A 13870-nucleotide genomic window follows, 5' to 3' on the forward strand; every position below is an offset into this window, starting at 1 on the left:
TGTACCCCGGTAATCACTGTACCTCGGTAATTACTGTACCTCAGTAATTACTGTACCTCGGTAATTACACTGTACCTCGGTAATTACACTGTACCTCGGTAATTACACTGTACCTCGGTAATCACTGTACCTCGGTAATTACTGTACCTCGGTAATTACTGTACCTCGGTAATTACACTGTACCTCGGTAATTACTGTACCTCGGTAATTACACTGTACCTCGGTAATTACTGTACCTCGGTAATTACACTGTACCTCGGTAATCACTGTACCTCGGTACAAAGAAGCATTAAACTGATCCCCCGATGCCCAGAATGTAGCACACTGACGTTCACCGTCACAGATGGTGCCCATGGCTTGGTATTGACTGTGACTACTGTGCATTGCCTCCCGCAGACGTTCTGACACAGACATGGACTATATCACCAGTCTGGCCCTGACCTATTGCTCATTAACATGATAATATTGTTTTGCTTATCTTGTGGACTGAGCATATATTGTGTTAGGGATCAAACAGGGTCAATGTTCACCAGCCCTCTCATCTCCCAACTCATTGTCGTAAACAATATGTGCCAGTATGGAGTTTCGCAGATCTCTTAGTCTCTTTCCAATATACCAAAAATGGTCGATTATTTATATATTGGGATCTGGGCACTGCATGACTGACTTTGTTGCCCATTTGTGATTGTCCTAGTGAAAGTGAAGGTGAACCATTTTCTTCAACAACACTGCCGACCTTCTGGTGTAGGGACTCACACAATGCTGATGGCGAAGGTACTTTTAGCATTTCAACCAGGCAACAGTGAAGGAGCAACAATGTATTTCCAAGTGTGAATGGTGGGTGACCTGGAGGAGAAACTGCAGATGTGGTGGCCCTGCAGATGTGCTGGTCTTGCAGATGTGGCGGCCCGGCGTGCAGATGTGGCGGTCCAATGCAGCTGCTGCCCTTCTCTTTCTTGGTGGAATTGGGAAATTTGTCAGAGGGGTGCAGGGGAGAGACGCAGTAAACAGTGTGGCCACTGTATATCAGTGGAGTGGACAGCAAGGAGGAGCAAGTCTGAAGAAGGATCCAGACCCAAAACGTCACATCCATTTTCTCCAGAGATGCTGCCTGACCCATTGAGTTACATCGAAACATAGAAAATAGGTGCTGGGGTAGGCCATTCGGTCCATCGAGTTAGCACTGCCATTTAATATGATCATGGCTGAATCAGTACCCCGTTCCTGCTTTCTCCCCATATCCCTTGAGCCCAAAGAGCTAAATCTAACTCTCTCTTGAAAACATCCAGTGAATTGGCCTCCACTGCCTTCTGTGGCAGAGAAGACACTTTGTGTCTATCTTGAGAATGAAGAATGTTTGGGGTGATTGATAGAATGTAGGTCACACAGCAAATGAAGATCAAAAGACGGAAAATTTTGTTTCTCCTTCCACAGATACTGGGCCTGCTGAGTGATTCCAGAATCTGATGTTACATGTTAGTCAAGGTGGCTGAAGCACTGAGGAGATTCCTTCAACTGCACAGTGGTCAGACCAGGGCTGATCTGCAATGAGTGTTACATAAGGGGAGAGGAGTCAACCTGATGCCTCTGGCCATTTGGCTAATTTCTTGCGTCTCGAGCTCAACACCTGGCAGAGGAGGACCCCAAGGCTCTGTCCCTCCCTGGACCTTCATCCAGGTGCAGAGGGTGACAGAGCCTCAGCTGCCTGCTGCTGGAGTGGCCCCTTGAATAGAAGGGGTGCAGGGATCGGTGCTTCCATCCATCCACACACAAGCACAAGGTTTTGTGCTCGACAGACTGATCACAGATGATGCAGCAAATGACAATTGCTGCTGGAAGACCAGCAACTCACAATGAAGACTGTCATCTTCCTGACATTAATCTTTCAAAACATTGGTCAAATCGATTGTAAGTACGTTGTAATCACTTCTCGGTAATCTCCTCTGGCCTAACCCGCTTAGTTATCTACATAAGTCTAATGCTGGCCTTTTCAATCTTCCTAAATGTAATCACCCTTTGTTAGCTGTTCCTTCAGCTTCCAAAACCCAAAGCTCTGGAATTTCCTTTCTATATAAATCTGCCCGTATCCCTTTAGACTTTAGAGATGCAGCGTAGAAACAGGCCCATCAGCCCACTGAGTCCACGCCGACCAGCGATCACCCCATACACTAGCACTAGAACAATTTACAATTTTTACTGAAGCCAATTATCCTACAAACATGCACGTCTTTGGGATGTGGGAGGAAACCGGAGCACCCGGAGAAAACCCATGCAGTCACAGATGTACAAACTCCGCACAGGCACCATTCGTAGCCAGGATCGAACCCGGGTCTCTGGCGCTGCAAGGCAGCAACTCTACCACTACGCCACTGTGCCCCTCTCTCACTTTCCATCTTAAAAATCTCCTTAAAATATATGTCTTTAACAAAGTATGTGGGCATCTGCCCTAACCATTCCTTCAGTAGTTTGGCACCATTTTGGACACCTACATGTAATGCTTCTGTGAAGACCTCCAAGATATTTTTGTTATATACACTCACATATATATATATACCACATACACTCATGTTCCTGTCTTTGTCAGCCCATTTCTGGTTGCTGCCATTGTGTTCCTTTAGCAAGGACTAAATGATCTGTTTTCAATGAACTCAGTGACTGGTGTTTCTACAACCCTCTGGGGTAGAGAAATTCAAAAATTCACCACTCCGCAAATGAAGAGAATTCTCTTTATCTCAGTCCTCACTCAGACTCGAGCCTCCATTTGTGACTCCTTAGACAGGGAAATATTGTCCCTGTGTCCAGCTTTCAAGGTTTGTGTGTACATTTCAATGAGATCTCCTTTCATTACCACATAAGAACATGAAATATTGTAACACAGGAAAGGTCCTTCGGCCCATAATGTTCGTGCCAATGATGGCAAGTTAAACTCATCTCATCTGCCTGCACATGATCAATATTCATTCCCTGCATCTCCATGTGCCAAGATAAAAGCCTCTTAAATGCCAGGCAATGCATTCCAGGTGCCCACCATTCACTATGTAAAAACACCTGCCCCACACATCTCCACTAAACTGTCCCCCTCTCACCTTATAGCTGTGCCCTCTAGTACTGGACATTTCCACCCTGGGAATAAGGTGCTGACTGTCTACCCTATCTACGCCTCTCATAATTGTATATGCTTCTGTCAGGTCTCCCCTCAACCTCCAATGCTCTTCAACACTTTATGAAATCCAGACGCCATCCATCAATCTCTCCCGTTATGACAAGCATGGTATCTCTGGAAGTGGTCAGGTAAATCTGTGCTACATACCCACCTTGGCAAGTGTATGCTTTTTTAGACTAGGACACCAAGACCGCACACAATACTCCAGGTGCAGCCCCATATCATTTGCAGTAAGATATCTTTCCTGTTGGAAAGGGTAACATACCATTTGCCTTCCCAAATGTAGCAGCAGTTGTCTGTCAGATTTCAGTGACTTGTGCACTATTAAACATCAGATTTACCCAATCTCTCGCCATTTACAAAACACTCTGTTTTCCTGTTTGCGTGCACTCATGTGCAGGACTTCATGTTTTTCACAACACATTACATTTGTTGTGTTCGCCCTCTCTTTCAGTTCAGTTTAGTCTATTGTCACGTGTACCAAGGTACAATGAAAAGCTTTTGTTGCATGCTAACCAGTCAGCAGAAAGACAATACATGATTACAATTGAGCCATTTATAGTGTAAAGATACACGATAAGGGAATAACGTTTAGTGCAAGGTAAAGGCAGTAAAGTCCAATCAAGGATAGTCCAAGGGTGACCAATGACATAGATAGCAGTTGAGGCCTGCTCTCTAGTTGTGGTACGGAGCCCTTGTCTGTCAGACAATGTTCAGCTTGTCTGGATCTCCTTGAAACATCTTTACATTCTCCTCCTGTTGCTGAGAGATGATCACATTGCACTTGCAATCTATTTGATCAATGTGTTCAAAAGATTAGCCTCAGGAAGACTAGGCTTCTTTCAGAGTTGCTGGTGTTCCGGCAGATTAGTAAATTAGGCGAGGATGAAGATAAAAAGAGATTAGAAACAATAAGGACATAAGATCCAGGAGTACCTGTGAGCTACATTATGCTTCAGGTCTTTTGACCATTCGATCAGATCATGGCCAAATGTACACCACTTTTCCAAATAATCTCCAGAATCATTTAGAGAATAAAAATCTCTCCATCGCCATCCTGATTTTCTGCCACAACTGAGAACCCACCACCTTCTCAGGTAAAGATTGACTAATATCTATGTGAGGAATATTTCTTTTATCTCAGTCTTAAATGGCTGCCTCATTATCCTGACTCTATGCTTCCTGACTCCTGCAGTAGAAGACAACCTTGCAACACCTACCGGCACTAGGCCTCTTGGCCCGTCGAGCCATAGAATCATGGAACTGTACAACACGGAAACAGGCCCTCCAGTCCACCTTCTTCCTGATGACCAAATTGGCATATTATTCGAGACCATGATTTTCGCCCACATTCCTCTCAATCCTTCTTATCCATGTTTCTAAATGTCTTTTAATAGCCATGATTGTATCCACTGTTATAGTTTCCTCTGGCAGTTCATTCTAGATACTGACTACCCTCTGAGTGGAAAAGTTGCTCCTGAGGTCCCTGTTAAATCTCTCTCCTCTCACTATAAACCTTTACTCTCGAGATTCTAAATACTCTAACCTGGGAAAAAGACAGAAAGTTCATTTCACTCATATTGCTAATGACCTAAATTCCATTTGTCATGCCTTGCCCCACTTTCCCAACAGATCTAGATCTTTTTGTAAGCTTAGATATCCTTCGTCATTGTCCACTTTACCACCAATTTCAGTGTCATCTGCAGACTTACTAATAATGTTAAGTGCATTGCCATCCAAACCATTGATGTACACACCAAATAGTAGTTCATGTCCATAAGTCATAGGAGCAGAATTAGGCCATTCAGCAATCATGGCTGATCTATCTTTCCCTCTCAACACTGTTCTCCTGCCTTCTCCCCGTAACTTTTGACATCCTTACTAAATCAAGAATATGCCAATGTCCACTTTAAAAATACCCAATGATCTTATTTACAATGTTCACAGCACTGCTCTTGGTGACCTCTTCGAATGATTTATGGGACATGATTTCCAACACACAAAGCCATAATCGGACCAAGCATTTCCAAATCCTGGTAGATCCTGTCCCTCAGAATCCCCTCCAACAACTTGCCCACCTCCAATGTCAGACTCACTGGCATGTCGTTCCCTGAACCATTTAATAAAGTCACCGCTGATCTAATCAATTCCACCTTTCCACCAAAGGGTTTAACCTGTCAAACCCCTTGCTTATCAAGAATCTATCGAACTCGACCGTAAAAATACTCTGCCTCCACACCCTGTAAGAAACATCCAAAAGGTTCACCACCTTAGAGTAGAGATACAGCCAGAAACAGGCCCTTCAGCCCACCGAATCCGTGCTGAGCAGCGATCACCCCGTACACGAGCACTACCCTACACACCAGGGACAATTTATAATTTACTGAATTAACCTGTAAACTGGAGCACCCAGAGAAACTGGAGCACCCAGAGAAAACCCACGCAGTCACAGTACAAACTCTGTACAGATAGGATCTGTAGTCAGGATCGAACCCGGGTCTCTGGCGCTGCAAGGCAGCAACTCTACCACTGCACCACCCTTATCCCGGGACAAAACATGTTGCCTGATCTCTACCTAAAATAGGTGAGTCTGTCGTTTTAAACCGTGAGCCCTGGTTCGCCATTCTCCCACAGTAGTCAATGTGTTTCCCACAGACATCTATCACGATTCTTCCATTGGCTTTTTGAGTTCATCCTGAATAGATTGCATCTCATTGTTATAAATTCCACAGTCTCGGTAAATCTCAGCGTTCTCCCTCCTGTAAGAAACATCCAATCTCAACACCTCAGACTAAAATAACTCTGATGAATCTGCCATTTATCAGTTTCAAAACAGACATATCATTCTGCGAAATTGCATAGGTGTGGTCGCGACTCTCAACAGGTTTGACAATTAGGGTGAGGCAGTCAACTCTTGATCCATCTTCACTTAAAATCCATCTCAACTTTAGTTAGAGCCGCGGAGCTATATAGCACACAACCGGGCACATGCTACCTGACTCACGATACATAAAGTGCAGGAAGGAACTGCAGATGCTGATTTATCCAACGTCACCTATTCCAGTTCTCCAGAGACGCTGCCTGACCCACTGAGATACTCCAGCACTTTGTGTCGATCCAGGATACATGTCCACTTCTCCTTCCGAAATATCCCCCCCAGAGTGGTAGTATCATATCCTAGTGGCTTTCAGGTGAGAGGAGAAAGGTTTTAAGCGAGATGTACAGTCAGTGCCTGGGTCACGCTGCCTGGGGTGGTAGTGGAGGAGCCAGGTACCACAGTGTTGTTGAAGAAGCTTTTGGATAGGCACATGAAGATGGATCATCAGTGGAGATCAGTTTAACCTGTGCAAGGACATTGTGGGGAAAAGCGGCCGTCCTGTACTGTACGGTTATGTTTTTATATTTTTTAATAGCGAAGCCCTTTCAACAAGTTTGTCACAGGGACCTGTATTTCCAGCCTGAACATTTCAAATGAAGTGTTTTTTCAATCCGAAACTTTGCCGATCCATGTGTAGGAAAGAACTGCAGGTGCTGGTTTAAATCGAAGGTAGACACAACATGCTGGAGTAATACTCCAACATTTCCGTCACCTCCAACGGGATCCCACTACAGGTGACATCTTCCCATTTCTGCTTTCCGCAGAGACCGTTCCCTCCACAATTCCCTGGTCAACTCGTCCCTTCCCACCCAAACCACCCCCTCCCCAGGTACTTTCCCCTGCAACCGCAGGAGAAGCAACATCGGTCCCTTTACCTCCCCCCTCGACTCATAGAAACATAGAAAATAGGTGCAGGAGGAGGCCATTCAGCCCTTCGAGCCAGCACCGCCATTCATTGTGATCATGGCTGATCATCCACAATCAATAACTCATGCCTGCCTTCTCCCCATATCCCTTGATTCCACCAGCCCCTAGAGCTCTATCTAACTCTCTTTTAAATCCATCCAGTGATTTGGCTTCCACTGCCCTCTGTGGCAGAGAATTCCACAAATTCACAACTCTCTGGGTGAAAAAAGTTTCTTCTCACCTCAGTTTTAAATAGCCTTCCCTTTATTCTAAGACTGTGGCCCCTGGTTCTGGAGTCGCCCAACATTGAGAACATTGTTCCTGCATCTAGCTTGTCCAGTCATTTTATAATTTTATATGTCTCTATAAGGTCCCCTCTCATCCTTCTCAACTCCAGTGAATACAAGCCTAGTTTTTTCAATCTTTCCTCATATGACTCCATCCAAGGACCCCAACAATCTTCCCAGGTGAGGCAGGGGTTCACTTGCACCACCTCCAACCTCATCTACTGTAACCGCTGTTCCAGGTGTGAACTCCTGTATATCGGCGAGACCAAGCGCAGGCTCGGCGATCGTTTCACTGAACACCTCCGCTCAGCCCGCCTAAACCTACCTGATCTCCCGATTTCTCAATAATTTAACTCCCCCTCGCATTCTCACACTGACCTTTCTGTCCTGGGCTTCCTCCATTGTCAGAGTGAGGCCCAGCGCAAATTGGAGGAACAGCACCTCATATTTCACTTGGGCAGCGGTATGAACATTGACTTCTCTAACTTCAAGTAGCCCTTGCTTTCCCTCTCTCTCCATTCCTCCCCTTCCCGGTTCTCCCACCAGTCTTACTGTCTCCGACTACATGTTATCTCTGTACCTACCACTCCCCCGACATCAGTCCGAAGAAGGGTCTCGACCCGAAACGTCACCCAGTCCTTCTCTCCAGAGATGCTGCCTGACCCACTGAGTTACAACAGCATTTTGTGTCAATCTTTGATTTAAACCAGCAATTGCAGTTCATTCCTACAAATACTGGAGTAACTCAGCGGGACAGGCAGCATCTGTGGAGAGAAGGCATGGGTTGAGCCCCTTCCTCAGACAATCCGTGTTCCCCACAGATGCTGTCCGGCCCGCAGCACAAAGTTACTCCAGCACATTGTGTCTTTTTTGGCAAACTAGTATCTGCAGTTCCTTATATCTGTCGAGGGCTTTTTTTCTGTGATGGCTTTATTTATTAGTTGTCTTAAATTGTGAATGTGAACCCCACGGGTTGTGTGGTGACCCCTCTCCGGGAGGGGAGCGCAGTCTGACGGTCAGTGTGGCTGCAGCGACCGCCGCCTCCCCTCGCCTCGCCTCCCCTCCCTGCTCCGTCTGCCAGCGGCCGGGGAGAGAAGACAAGTGGCCACAGGGTGGATGGGGGGGTAGTGGTGGGCGATGGGCCGAGTGGCCGCAGGGTGGATGGGGTAGTGACGGGCGATGGGCCGAGTGGCCGCAGGGTGGATGGGGGGTAGTGACGGGCGCTGGGCCGAGTGGCCGCAGGGTGGATGGGGGGTAGTGACGGGCGCTGGGCCGAGTGGCCGCAGGGTGGATGAGTGGCCGCGGGAGAGGGGCAGTGGCGAGGGAGGGACTGAAGATTTGCTGCCGGTCGGGCCGGGGTTAGCGGACGTGTTGGCCGGTGTGTGTCGGGCGCTGTCATCCTCTCCGGAGAAGCCGAAGCAAGGCGATTCACCGAGCTTGTCCCCGACACCCCCTGCACTCCCACACCACCGGCTACAGCCCCCGACTGCAGGCACAAATGTCAAATGAAACAGCCTCAGTTTTGGTTCGTAAACCCGTGCTGGACGGGAGGTCCTGAAGACAGCAGAGAAGCATCGTCCGCTACCTGCTCACTGTGAAGACCGCGGCGTCTAGTGAAGACCGCGGCGTCTAGTGAAGACAGCGGCGTCTAGTGAAGACCGCGGCGTCTAGTGAAGACAGCGGCGTCTAGTGAAGACAGCGGCGTCTAGTGAAGACAGCGGCGTCTAGTGAAGACCGCGGCGTCTAGTGAAGACCGCGGCGTCTAGTGAAGACCGCGGCGTCTAGTGAAGACAGCAGAGAAGCAACGTCCGCTCCCTGCTCACTGTGAAGACAGTAGAGAAGCAGTGAAGACAATGAAGACAGCTGTCCGCTCCCTGCTCACAAGGTGCCGCATCTCCCGGACTCACTTCAACACACATTATTACAAGTGCTCCCGCGATTTGCGCGCTCGCCACCCCGCGCCCCGACACATCCCCGTACTCACACACCTCGCCAGCGCACCGCTTCACCCTGTCTGCCTGCATTCACTGTTCCCCAGTCACATCCGCTGGGCTCCGGGCCGGGTGTTGCTACACTACCCGTGTCCAGTGCCGCTGCTGGGTGGGTGGACGAGCGGCTCCGTTTAATCCGTCTCAAGCGCTGGGCTCCACAAGCACGGCTTTATAGGCAAGTGACCGGCGCTCTCCACAATCTCACCAGCTCATCTGCACTTGTGGCTGGCGGGAGAAGTCCGTGTCGCCGCCTCCTCTCACCCCGGACAGGTAGACCTCACCTGCTGCCCGCCTGGCCACGCACTATCCGGCCACCGATCACCGACCCACACTGCAACTTGCTGAAATTGGTGGAAGTTTTCATAAACCCAGCGCTGCCTCACCTTGCACAACTCCGCCCCTGCACCAGCTCGCCCTTCCCCTTTCCACGGCACCTCCCCCTCGTATTCTTCTCCTTCCCCTCCCCTCACTCTCTCAGTCCTCTCCCCTGTTCATCCCCTGAGTTACTCCAGCACTTTGTGCTTCTCTCAGTGAGGGGCCTGGTGCAAACGAGGGAAGCAGAGACAGGACAGGTGGTCATCAGGTCATAAGTGATAGGAGCAGAATTAGGCCATTCGGCCCATCAAGTCTACGCCATTCAATCATGGCTGATCTATCTCTCCCTCCAAACTGCGGGGTGGTTGTAGACACAGTCCCACCTCGGTCACTCCCTCTTCTCCCCTCTCCCATCAGGCAAGAGGACCAGAAGTGTGAAAACGCACACCTCCAGATTCAGGGACATTTTCTTCCCAGCTGTTATCAGGCAACTGAAGTGTTCTCTCACCAAATGGAGCACAGTCCTGAAATACCATCATTGAAGACTATCTTTAATCTGGATTTTATTTTGCACTAAACATTATTTCCTTTATCATGTATCTGTATACCATGGACAGTTCTACTGTAGTCATGTAGTCTTTCTGCTGACTGGTTAGCACGCAACAAAAGCTTTTCACTGTACCTCACTCAGTACACGTGACAGTAAACTAAACTACACTAAACTATATCTCCTGCCTGCTGCTGTATCTCAGTCCCATTTGTGAACCTCTCAACCATTAGCCTCTCTCCTCACTGCCCGCTCACACCTCCCCTGAATGCCCTGCTTCCTCAACCTACCCGATCAACACTTTAACTCCCCCTCCCATTCCTACACTGGTCGTTCTGTCTTGGGCCTCCTCCATTGTCAGAGTGAGGCCCAGTGCACATTGGAGGAACAGCACCTGATATTTCTCTTGGGCAGCTTACATCCCAGCGGTATGAACATTGACTTCTCTAACTTCAAGTAACCTTTGCTTTCCCTCTCTCCCTCCCTCGGCCGTCCTAGTTCTCCAACCAGGCTAACTGTTCCCCTGATTAAATATTATCTCTGTATGCTTCGTTGTCACCTTTTCCGAGCTAACAATGATCTATTCTACATTTTCCTTGAACTGCATCCCCTTTGATGTCTCATTTTACACCTTACAATTCCTTATCTCTGTGTCTCCCTCTCCCCTGACTCTAAGTCTGAAAAAGGACATCGACCCGAAACATCACGCATCCCATCTCTCCAGAGATGCTGCCTGTCCCGCTGAGTTACTCCAGCATTTTGTGTCCATCGTCGGTGTAAACCAGCATCTGCAGTTCCTTCCTACACATCTAGCTTCCAGGATAGGTTATGTAGCCTTTGCTTGGTCTATGTTAACCCATTGCATGGTTCCCCATTCTCATCGAAGTTGGAGTGTTGTTCCCCCGTGACAGTAACAACGCAAGTAACAACACATGCGTAACAACAGTAACAACACTAGTGGAAGCTTCTCACAGGTGACATGGACTGTGTTACTGCCGGAGACACCAGTACACACCCTGATGTTAGCCACACCAGCAGAATCACTGGGTTGCGACACAAGAAACTGCAGACGCTGAAACTCAGGTCAGGAAGTACCTGTGGCTGTGGTATCTCAGGTCAGGAAGCACCTGTGGCTGTGAAGGGACTCAACAGATGAGGTTTTGGGTCGGGACCTTTCTTCAGAACATTGGTTTCCTCTTGCACCCGAGCTGACTCGTTGTACTGTTCATACTGCAGCTCTGGCCCATTTAGACTTTAGAGATACAGCGAGGAAACAGGCCCTTCGACCCACTGAATCCGTGCTGACCCGCGATCATCCCATACACCAGCACTACCCTACACACTAGGGACAATTTACAATGTGTAGAAGCCAATTACCCTATGAATACACACGTCTTTGGGATGTGGGAGGAAACTGGAGCACTGGAGCAAACCCACATGGTCACAGGGAGAACGTGCAAACTCCGTACAGACAGCACCCGGGTGTCTGGCGCGGCCAGGCAGCAACTCTACTGCTGCGCCACTGTGCCGGCATGGACTCGGTGGGCTGAAGGACCTATTTCCATGTTGTATCTCGAAAGATAAACTAAATAAGAAAGACTGGCTTAGCCTGCTATGTCAATTAAAAATGTGTTAACCCTTTGGTGCCTTCACCAGCAGGAGCCTTGGCTGACTCCGTGCATATCACCCCCCCTCATCAATAAATGGCAGGTGGAAATGGTGGGGAAGGTGTGAAAGATTGAAAGATGCAGCATGGAAACAGGCCCTTCGACCCACCGTGTCCATACCATCCACACTGTTTCTGTGTTATTCCACTCCCTGCACACTATGGGAATTTGCAGAGTCCAATTAACCTGCAAACCTGCACGTCTTTGGGAGGAAACAGGAGCACCCAGAGGTGACCCAAGTGGTCACAGGGAGAACGTGCAAACTCCACAACAGACAGCGCCCGAGGTCAGGATCGTCCCCGGTGCTGTGAATCACCGGGCCACCCCAAAAAGGTTCTGAATGCTGGCAGACACGATAGGTCAAATGGTCTCCACATGGGAAATATCCTCTCAAACATGCCATCCACAAAATCTATCAGCACATTCACCCTCTAATTCACCCAGTCTAAAATATCTGATTGATCTCATATCTAGCTGGTCAATATCCAACTCCCCCATTCCAATATCCTGCACACCTGTCCGTGGGCGCGGGGGGAAGAGAGGGGAAGTTTTGTTGCCTCCATCACAGTGAGGGGGTTTGGAGTCACTGTGATGGATGTTTGTGTTGGGGTCGTGTGTCCTGTGTTCTTTTCTTTTTTGCTGTGTCTTGTGACTGCTGAAATTTCGTTCGGTATTTATACCGAATGACAATAAAGTTCTGTTATACTGTTATACTGTTATAAATCAAACGGAACCATTTCCAACATTACACAACCAACCTGTTTGTTAAACCCCCCTATGTCTCTGATTTACCTGTTTTTTCATTTACTTTCATTTTCCTTTGAACACAGAATCACGTCAGGTCCTTCTTCATTTGTTTTACACCAGCTTCGTTCTTCCTACCTGTCTTTGAATGAATATTAACATATAACATATATAACATATAACAACTACAGCATGGAAACAGGCCTGTCCGGCCCTACCAGTCCACGCCGACCATTCTCCCTGACCTAGTCTCATCTACCTGCACTCAGACCATAACCCTCCAATCCCCTCCTATCCATATACCTATCCAATTTACTCTTAAATAATAAAATCGAGCCAGCCTCCACCACTTCCACCAGAAGCCCATTCCATACAGCCACAACCCTCTGAGTAAAGAAGTTCCCCCTCATGTTACCCCTAAACCTTTGTCCCTCAATTCTGAAGCTATGTCCCCTTGTTGGAATCTTCCCCACTCTCAAAGGGAAAAGCCTACCCACGTCAACTCTGTCCGTCCCTCTCAAAATTTTAAAAACCTCTATCAAGTCCCCCCTCAACCTTCTACGCTCCAAAGAATAAAGACCCAACCTATTCAACCTCTCTCTGTAGCCTAAGTGCTGAAACCCAGGCAACATTCTAGTAAATCTCCTCTGTACCCTCTCCATTTTGTCGACATCCTTCCTATAATTTGGCGACCAGAACTGCACACCATACTCCAGATTCGGCCTCACCAATGCCCTGTACAATTTCAACATTACATCCCAACTTCTATACTCGATGCTCTGATTTATAAAGGCAAGCATACCAAACGCCTTCTTCACCACCCTATCCACATGAGATTCCACCTTCAGGGAACAAGGCACAGTTATTCCCAGATCCCTCTGTTCCACTGCATTCCTCAATTCCCTACCATTTACCCTGTACGTCCTATTTTGATTTGTCCTACCAAAATGCAGCACCTCACACTTATCAGCATTAAACTCCATCTGCCATCTTTCAGCCCACCCTTCCAAAAGGCCCAAGTCTCTCTGTAGACTTTGAAAATCTACCTCACTATCAACTACTCCACCTATCTTATTATCATCTGCATATTTACTAATCCAATTTGCCACACCATCATCCAGATCATTAATGTAAATGACAAACAACAGTGGACCCAACACAGATCCTTGGGGCACTCCACTAGACACTGGCCTCCAACCTGACATACAATTGTCAACCATTACCCTCTGGTATCTCCCATTCAGCCATTGTTGAATCCATCTTGCAACCTCACTATTAATACCCAACGATTTAACCTTCTTAATCAACCTTCCATGTGGAACCTTGTCAAATGCCTTACTGAAGTCCATATAGACAACATCCACATAGTATT

General features: G+C 47.8%; 1 protein-coding gene across 4 annotated transcripts in view; it reads right to left on the minus strand.

Moving 5' to 3' along the window:
* slc16a4 (solute carrier family 16 member 4) overlaps positions 1 to 13870 on the minus strand; it is a 100135-nt gene that overhangs the window by 79842 nt on the left and 6423 nt on the right. The window contains exon 1 of one of the 4 annotated variants that reach the window (XM_078420524.1): positions 9431 to 9582. The exons of 1 other annotated variant lie outside the window; for it this stretch is intronic. The gene's annotated coding sequence lies outside the window, so the exon portion shown is untranslated. Of the gene's footprint in view, positions 1 to 9218; positions 9583 to 13870 lie in introns of those variants that run through there. 2 more of the 4 variants (XM_078420523.1, XM_078420525.1) reach the window with 2 other exon arrangements.

Source organism: Rhinoraja longicauda, chromosome 24, assembly GCF_053455715.1.
Source record: "Rhinoraja longicauda isolate Sanriku21f chromosome 24, sRhiLon1.1, whole genome shotgun sequence".
Taxonomy (NCBI): domain Eukaryota; kingdom Metazoa; phylum Chordata; class Chondrichthyes; order Rajiformes; family Arhynchobatidae; genus Rhinoraja; species Rhinoraja longicauda.